The sequence below is a fragment of the Arachis duranensis genome, chromosome 10 (genome assembly GCF_000817695.3).
Source record: "Arachis duranensis cultivar V14167 chromosome 10, aradu.V14167.gnm2.J7QH, whole genome shotgun sequence".
Classification (NCBI taxonomy): Eukaryota; Viridiplantae; Streptophyta; class Magnoliopsida; order Fabales; family Fabaceae; genus Arachis; species Arachis duranensis.
Window position 1 is genome coordinate 60,876,472 of NC_029781.3, and position 6,659 is coordinate 60,883,130.

At 35.5% G+C, this 6,659-nt stretch overlaps 1 non-coding gene across 1 annotated transcript; it reads left to right on the plus strand.

The window, feature by feature from the left end:
• On the plus strand, positions 1-108 carry LOC127743650 (small nucleolar RNA R71). Its single transcript, XR_008005034.1, has one exon. It is a non-coding gene; the product is annotated as a small nucleolar RNA R71 (small nucleolar RNA).
• Positions 109-6,659: the final 6,551 nt, after the last annotated feature.

Here is a 6,659-nt window from a genome sequence, read left to right on the forward strand (position 1 = left end):
AAGCATGTCAGAAGGACACCTTTTGGTCATCTGTTTGTATCTTTTCCAAGCTTCATAGAGGGATTCACCATCTTTCTGTTTGAAAGTCTGAACATCCACTCTAAGCTTGCTCAGCTTTTGAGGAGGAAAGAACTTAGCCAAGAAGGTCGCGACCAGCTTATCCCATGAGTCCAGGCTATCTTTAGGTTGTGAATCTAACCATGTTCTAGCTCCGTCTCTTACAGCAAAAGGGAAAAGCATGAGCCTATAGACTTCAGGATCTACTCCATTAGTCTTAACAGTCTTACAGATCTGCAAGAACTCAGTTAAAAACTGATAGGAATCTTCTTATGGAAGTCCATGAAACTTGCAGTTTTGTTGCCGTAGAGTAACTAGTTGAGGTTTCAGCTCAAAATTGTTTGCTCTAATGACAGGGATTGAGATGCTTCTTCCATCAAACTTGGAAGTAGGTGTAGTGTAATCACCAAGCGTCTTCCTTGCATTATTATTTTTGGCTGCCATCTCCTCTTCCTTTTCACAAATTTCTGTAAGGTTATCTCTGGATTTTTGTAATTTAGCTTCTCTTAGTTTCCTCTTCAGAGTCCTTTCAGGTTCAGGATCTGCTTCAACAAGAATATTCTTGTCCTTGCTCCTGCTAATATGAAAAAGAAGGGAACAGAAAATAATAATAGGGATCTTCTTTACCACAGTAGAGAGATTTCTTTATGTTAGTAGAAGAAGAAAGGAATAGAAGAAGGAAAAGGTAAGAATCCAAACACGTGGGTAAAGATAGGTTCAGATTCTTGAGATGAAGAGAAGTGTTAATAAATAAATAAATAAATAGAAGGAGATGAAAGGGAGAGAATTCGAAAATTAATTTTGAAAAAGGGTTAGTAATTTTCGAAAATTAAGAGAGGAATTAAAATTAAAAATTAAAATTTAAAACAATTAGTTAATTAAAAGAATTTTGAAAAAGAGGGAGGTAACTTTTGAAAATTAGAAAGAGCAAAGTAGTTAGGTGGTTTTGAAAAAAAGATAAGATATAGTTAAAACAAACAAAAAGTCAACTAGTTAGTTGAAAAAGATTTGAAATTTAATTTAAAAAGATAAGAAGTTGGAAGATATTTTGAAATCAAATTTTTGAAAAAGATAAAATTTTGAAAAAGATATGATAGAAAAGATATTTTTGAAAAAGAATTTAATTTTTAAAATTAAAATTGATTACTTGACTAACAAGAAACTAAAAGATATGATTCTAGAATTTAAAGATTGAACCTTTCTTAACAAGAAAGTAACAAACTTCAAATTTTTTGAATCAATCACATTAATTGTTAGAAAAGTTTTCGAAATTTTGAATTAAAGATAAGAAAAAGATTTTGAAAATTAAATTAAAAATTTTCAAAAAATAGTAAGAAAAATGAAAAAGATTTGGTTTTTGAAAAAGTTTTGAAAAGATAAGATTTTTAAAATAAAAAATTTGACTTGACTTATAAGAAATAGCTAAGTTTTTAAAAATTTCTGACTGAGTCAACTCAAATTTTCGAAATTTTGAGAGAAATAAGGAAAAGATATTTTTTATTTTTGAATTTTTAATGATGAGAGATAAAAACATGAAAATGACTCACAACATGAAAATTATGAATCAAGACACATGATGCATGCAAGAACACTATAAATGTCAAGATGAACACCAAGAACACTTTGAAGATCATGATGAACATCAAGAACATATTTTTGAAAAACTTTTAATGCAAAGAAAACATGCAAGACACCAAACTTAGAAATCTTTCATGTTTAGATACTATGAATGCAAAAATGCATATGAAAAACATCATATAACACAAAACAAGAAAATTTAAAGATCAAACAAGAAGACTTACCAAGAACAACTTGAAGATCATGAAGAACACTATGAATGCATGAATTTTTGAAAAAAGAATGCATAAATTTTAAAAACATGCAATTGACACCAAACTTAAAATTTGACTCTAGACTCAAACAAGAAATACAAAATATTTTTTATTTTTTTGTATTTTCTTTTATTTTTTTCGAAAAACATATAGGAAAAAGAAAATAAGAAATTCAAAATTTTTAAAAAGAATTCCAGGAATCTTTCAATGTTAGTCTAAAGCTCTGGTTCAGGAATTATACATGGCTTAATAGCAAGCCAAGCTTTTGTGAAAGCTCCAGTCCAAAACACTAGACATGGCCAATGGCCAGCCAAGCTTCAGCAGGTCATTACATGCATTGTGGTGATTAGTTGAAGCCTCAGTCCAAAAGAATTTAGACATGGCTTTACAGCTAACCAGGCTTCAACATGCTTCATAAAACTCTAGAATCCATTCTTAAGAATTTTGAAAAATTTTTGAAAACAGGTGAGAATATTTTTTGTTGAAAGATTTTTGAAAAATTTTTGAAAATAAAACAAAAAGAAAATTACCTAAGCTGAGCAACAAGATGAAATGTCAGTTGTCCAAACTCGAACAATCCCCGGCAACGGCGCCAAAAACTTGATAGGCAAAATTGTGATCTCTAATAATGGAATTCATGTTCGTTCTCTCCCTGGCAATGGCGCCAAACACTTGGTGCATGATACCATGGTCCAAACATAACTTCACAACTTCGCACAGCTAACCAGCAAGTGCACTGGGTCGTCCAAGTAATAAACCTTACGTGAGTAAGGGTCGATCCCACGGAGATTGTTGGTATGAAGCAAGATATGGTCATCTTGTAAATCTCAGTTAGGCGGATAATAAATGATTATGGAGTTTTCAAATAATAATAATAATAAATAAACAGAAAATAAAGATAGAAATACTTATGTAGATCATCGATGGGAATTTCAGATAGGCATATGAAGATGTTGTGCTCCTTCTGAATCTCTGCTTTCCTACTGCCTTCATCCAATCCTTCTTACTCATTTCCATGGCAAGCATTATGTAGGGCATCACTGTTGTCAATGGCTACACCCATCCTCTCAGTGAAAAAGGTCCAAATGCTCTGTCAAGGCACGGCTAATCATCTGTTGGTTCTCGATCATGTCGGAATAGAATCTATTAATTCTTTTGCGTTTGTCATCACGCCCAACAATCGTGAGTTTGAAGCTCATCACAGTCATTCAATCCCTGAATCCTACTCGGAATACCACAGACAAGGTTTAGACTTTTCGAATTCTTATGAATGCCGCCAGCAATTCTAGTTTATACCACGAAGATTCTGATTAAGGAATCCAAGAGATATGCGTTCGGTCTAAGGTAGAATGGAGGTGGTTGTCAGTCACGCGTTCATAAGTGAGAATGATGATGAGTGTCACAGATCATCACATTCGTCATGGTAAAGTGCAACGAATATCTTAGAACAGGAAGAAACTGAATTGAATAGAAAATAGTAGTAATTGCATTAAAACTCGAGGTACAGCAGAGCTCCACACCCTTAATCTATGGTGTGTAGAAACTCCACCGTTGAGAATACATATGAGATGAAGGACCAGGCATGGCCGAATGGCCAGCCCCCAAAACATGATCACAGGATCAAAAATCCAATCCAGGATCTGGTCAAAAGACCGAATGGTCAAAGACACCTAGTACAATAGTAAAATGTCCTATTTATACTAGACAAGCTACTAGGGTTTACAAAAGTAAGTAATTGATGCAGAAATCCACTTTCGGGGCCCACTTGGTGTGTGCTCGGGCTGAGCTTGAGCTTTACACGTGCAGAGGCTTCTTTTGGAGTTGAACACCAAGTTGTAACGTGTTTTTGGTGTTCAACTCTGGTTCGTGACGTGTTTCTGGCGTTTGACTCCAGAATGCATCATGGAACTGGCATTGAGCGCCAGTTTACGTCATCTAATCTCGAATAAAGTATGGACTATTATATATTTCTGGAAATCTCTAGATGTCTACTTTCTAATGCCGTTGAGAGCGCACCATTTTGAGTTTTGTAGCTCTAGAAAATCCATTTCGAGTGCAGAGAGGTTAGAATCCAACAGCATCAGCAGTCCTTTGTCAGCCTTCTATTAGAGTTTTGCTTAGGTCCCTCAATTTCAGCTAGAAATTACCTGAAATCACAAAAAAACACACAAACTCATAGTAAAGTCCATAAATGTGAATTTAGCATAAAAACTAATGAAAACATCCTTAAAAGTAGCTAGATCCTACTAAAAACTACCTAAAAATAGTGCCAAAAAGTGTATAAATTATCCGCTCATCAATGCCTCAAGGGATGCAATTTCCTCCACACAACTATTGGGAACAACTCAACACCTCTTTAGGGGATTTGAGTTCTAACATGGAGCAACTAAGGATAGAGCACCAAGAGCACTCCATTATCCTCCATGAAATTAGAGAGGACCAAAGAGCCATGAGGGAGGAGCAACAAAGGCAAGGAAGAGATATTGAGGAGCTAAAGCACTCCATAGGATCTTCAAGAGGAAGAACTAGCAGCCATCACTAAGGTGGACCCGTTCTTTAATTTTCTTATTATTTGTTTTTTTATTTTTCAATTCTTATGCTTTATGTTTGTCTATGTTGTGTCTTTATTACATGATCATTAGTGTCTAGTGTCTATGTCTTAAAGCTATGAATAATTCCATGAATCCTTCACCTCTCTTAAATGAAAAATGTTTCTAATTACAAAAGAACAAGAAGTACATAAATTTCGAATTCTATCTTGAAATTAGTTTAATTATTGGTGGTGGCAATACTTTTTGTTTCTGAATGGATGCTTAAACAGTGCATATTTTTTATAGTGAAGTTTATGAATGTTAAAATTGTTGACTCTTGAAAGAATGATGAACAAAGAGAAATTTTATTGATAATCTTAAAAAAAACATAAAATTGATTCTTGAAGCAAGAAAAAGCAGTGAAAAATACAAAGCTTGCGGAAAAAAAAAGGCAAAAAAAATAAAGAAAAAAAAGAAGAAAAAGCAAGCAGAAAAAGCCAGTAACCCTTCAAACCAAAATTCAAGGGTAAAAAGGATCCAAGGCTTTGAGCATTAATGGATAGGAGGGCCCAAAGGAATAAAATCCTGGCCTAAGCGGCTAAATCAAGCTGTCCCCAACCATGTGCTTGTGTCATGAAGGTCCAAGTGAAAAGCTTGAGACTGAGTGGTTCAAGTCATGATCCAAAGCAAAAGAGTGTACTTAAGAACTCTGGACACCTCTAACTGGGGACTCTAGCAAAGCTGAGTCACAATCTGAAAAGGTTCACCCAGTTATGTGTCTGTGGCATTTATGTATCCGGTGGTAATACTAGAAAACAAGGTGCTTAGGGTCACGGCCAAGACTCATAAAGTAGCTGTGTTCAAGAATCAACATACTGAACTAGGAGAATCAATAACACTATCTGAATTCTGAGTTCTTATAGATGCCAATTGATGAGTGGATATTTTATACGCTTTTTTGGGGTATTTTCATGTAGATTTTAGCATATTTTAATTAGTTTTTAATATAATTTTATTAGTTTTTAGGCAAAAAATATATTTCTGGACTTTACTATGAGTTTGTGTGTTTTTCTGTGATTTCAGGTATTTTCTGGCTGAAATTGAGGAAGCTGAGCAAAAATCTGAGTTAGGCTGAAAAAGGACTGCTGATGCTGTTGGATCCTGACCTCCCTACACACAGAATAGATTTTTTGGAGCTACAAGAGTCCAATTGGTGCGCTCTTAGTTGGGTTTGAAAGTAGACATCCAGGGTTTTCCAGCAATATATAATGGTCCATAATTTGCGTGAAGATAGACGACGTAAACTGGTGTTCAACGCCAGTTCCATGTTGCAGTCTAGCGTCCAGCGCCAGAAACAGGTTACAAGTTGGAGTTCAACGCCCAAAACACATTACAACCTAGCGTTCAACTCCAGAAAAAGCCCAAGCACGTGAGAGGCTTAAGTCTCAGCCCTAGCACACACCAAGTGGGCCCCAGAAGTGGATTTCTGCACCAATTATCTTAGTCTACTCATTTTCTGTAAACCTAGGTTACCAGTTTAGTATTTAAACAACTTTTAGAGGCTTATTTTGTACCTCATGACATTTTTAGATCTGAAATTTATACTCTTTGACGGCATGAGTCTCTAAACTCATGTTGGGGGCGAGGAGCTCTGCAGCGTCTCGATGAATTAATGCAATCACGTATATTTTTCCATTCAAATATGTGTGTTCCTATCTAAGATGTTCATTCACGCTTAATTATGGAGAAGGTGATGATCCATGACACTCATCACCTTCCTCAACCCATGAACGTGTGTCTGACAACTATCTCCATTCTACATCAGATTGAATGAATATCTCTTAAATTCCTTAATCAGAATCTTCGTGGTATAAGCCGGATTGATGGCGGCATTCATGAGAATCTGGAAAGTCTAACCTTGTCTGTGGTATTCCGAGTAGGATTCCGGGATTGAATGACTATGACGAGCTTCAAACTCCTGAAGGCTGGGCGCTAGTGACAAGCGCAAAAGAATCATTGGATTTTATTCCAACCTGATTGAGAACCGACAGATGATTAGCCGTGCTGTGACAGAGAATTTGGACCATTTTCACTGAGAGGATGGGAAGTAGCCATTGACAACGGTGACACCCTACATAGAGCTTGCCATGGAAGGAACCTTGCATTATGGTATTGAGTTGAATATTACATTACAGGAATTCAGAAGACAAAGCATCTCAAAAACCCCAACATATTCTCT